Source organism: Polypterus senegalus, chromosome 18 (assembly GCF_016835505.1).
Source record: "Polypterus senegalus isolate Bchr_013 chromosome 18, ASM1683550v1, whole genome shotgun sequence".
Taxonomy (NCBI): domain Eukaryota; kingdom Metazoa; phylum Chordata; class Cladistia; order Polypteriformes; family Polypteridae; genus Polypterus; species Polypterus senegalus.
The window spans coordinates 36,208,560-36,211,111 of record NC_053171.1 but is presented as its reverse complement, the minus strand read 5'-3'; the positions used below and the strand labels follow the sequence as shown (position 1 = coordinate 36,211,111).

Genomic DNA, 2,552 nt, shown 5'->3' with positions numbered 1-2,552 from the left:
GGAGACAGCTTAGCCAGACTATTGCCTCCCCTAACCCAATAGGAGGCAACTTCCTGGGCAGATACCCATAAGGCATACTGGATATTATTGTTGTCCTCTTGAACAGCCTGGTTAGACTCAGTGGGGGCCACCAGGGGGTGCTACAGGGATTCCTCAGCCCTACTTTATGGGACTTCCGTTTGACCCAGAAGTACATCCACCAGGCTATGCCCTACCATTGAAAGTACTCCTGGGTCTGAGATGAAAGAAGCTCAGAGTCGGGTGGAAGTGGACAAAGACACCAGGGATGAGAAGAGGAGGAGAAAAGAAAGAGAGAACGTGAAGAGAATTGTGTTTATTGCACTGCTGGATCCTTTATGGAAGGTAGGTGTAAAAATAGACTGGCTTTTTAAACAGGATTTGCGGTTGTGTCTGGGGGTTGGGGCTCCCTAGCACCCTCTAGTGACCACAGTATATAATATGAAAAAATATTAAAGGCCTAGTTCCTCAAGGCTTATTTTTAAATTCTTACAAAAATGAGAGCATTAACAGTATGAAAGTACACACCTACACACACGCTCTTCTCTGCCCTTTCTAAATGGCCTGTATGGCCGTCCTCTGATCTTTCCCAGCCTCCTCCCTTAGCTCGCTTCTCTTAAACACGGCCAGCCCATGATTGTAGTGATTGTTTATTAATAACCTCTCATTCTATTCCAATATATTTCTGCAGGCGGAGTTTGTGACCACAGCGCACTCTGGTGGCACCTGGGTATTTTGCTTCATGCTCCTTGTATTATCTTCATTTGTTAAGTTAAATAATTACAAGGTATGGCTGAAATATCTACTAGGTGGCAGTAGGGTATCCGGTGAAGTGAAGTCTTGCGCCCTCCACCTTAAAGATTAACTGAAGTACATTTGGGTCTCCAGCCCCTACAAGCCCCTAAAACCCCCGCCCCAAACCCCCCCCCACCAACACAGATCCAATTCCTTCATAAATGATGTCCATGCTTTTCACTTTCTGAAAGATGGTCAGGCCTGAGCTATGTCTGCACCCTCTAATTAAACAAGGGGTAAGCTGACCTCTACCCGTGGGACTCCTAAGACCCCGGTGGCACTCTGCTTTCAGCTGGTACAGGAGCGCCATTCACTGTTTAAAAGCAGTTTCTGTTTGTGCCAGGTGTGTGTGCACGCATATCCATGTGCAGAGGCCCACGCTAGCAAATTCAGCAGGGTCCAGTTTGTTTTTTCTGTCATCAGCTTCAATTCCAGCAGAGGATTAAGATCTGCAGATATCTCGTGCACTTGATCTGTCCCACACACGCTTTTTTTTTTTTTTTCAGAACAATCTTGTTTTTGTTTGAACATTCTCAGTTTCTACTGCCTTTCGGTTTGGCCAAACGCAGCGGCGTGTGGTGCCTCTCGCTCTGCAGGACTGAGCCACGGTTTGCTCCTCATTGTGCACTTGTGTACCTGGTGGTCTTCACATCATTCTGAAGTTGAATCAGGTTTGTGTCCCAGCCGTCTCCTTGGGGCTGATTTTGTTAGGCTTCCCCACTTTGTTGCTTGAGGCGCCTTGCAAGGTCAATCTTAGGGCTAAAGGTAATGCCAGCCATCCTGTTGGCTTTTCGGAAAAATGTCCATCTGTCAAAAGATGGAAACCTCACTTGGCATGTGCTCGCTTATCAGGGTTTCCTGAAAAGACACCTCATTGGAGTTGCAAACGGAGGTACATTGCAGTCCCCCGAGAGTTAAATGCAATACGATGCAAATACAAATGATAAGCCTTCAGGTGTTTTTCACTTTTTTATTCCTTATTAGTGTTTGTTCAAAGTAATGCTTTTATTTTAATGAGACATGACTTTATTGTTTCTTTTTTTTTTTTTAACGAGGCCTGGTGGCACAGCAGCTCACAGCTCCAAGAAGCTTGGAGACCACGTAGCCCTGAGATGGCAGACCGCGACTGTGGATAGAACAACACGCCATGTTGGACACCAGCTCTTCATGACGCTGAACTGAATAAGCCAGAAAATGAACAAACAAAAATATAAATCCTTGGTCTTGTTTAGTAAAATATGTCATTAATAACAGATTTGTTCATGATAAGTGGTACCTAATTTACTTTAAAATTAAGACTGCTTTACTATGTTGTAGTCAACATTTAGCTGGATACACGAGGGTGGCAGGCCACTCAAATGGACGCTCGTGTGGCAGTTAAATGGGGACTTGCAGTTTGCTGTTCCCTAAGTCAGCCCCCTCAGCATTTGACTAGTGTGCCCCCTAGTGCCAACACTCAGTAACACCAAGTGTACTGTGCCACAAGACAACTCTTTCAGCACAGCGCTACAGCAAAGCTGCGGTGTAACTCGAGGGTCCCAAACTCAGGTCCTGCTGTGTGAAACAAGCGGGGAGAACAGCAGAGGACGAGGAAGGAAGGGAGCCTGCTGCTACATGGAGGTAGAAAGCTGATGGAGCTCTTCATTAGAGAAGCTAAATAATACTTCGGGACTCCCCGGGTTCACAGCCATCCTCTCTTGTGTGAGAACGTGAAGTGGAGGACGGCCTGACAGCTACTT

At 46.2% G+C, this 2,552-nt stretch overlaps 1 long non-coding RNA gene across 2 annotated transcripts; it reads left to right on the top strand.

Moving 5' to 3' along the window:
* Positions 1-299: 299 nt before the first annotated feature.
* LOC120518887 lies at positions 300-2,068 on the top strand. 2 transcript variants are annotated; one of them, XR_005631317.1, is made up of 2 exons: positions 300-363; positions 1,869-2,068. It is a non-coding gene; the product is annotated as an uncharacterized LOC120518887 (long non-coding RNA). The 2 variants fall into 2 exon arrangements; XR_005631316.1 differs by lacking the exon at positions 300-363 and adding an exon at positions 1,334-1,484.
* The last annotated feature ends 484 nt before the right edge of the window (positions 2,069-2,552 follow it).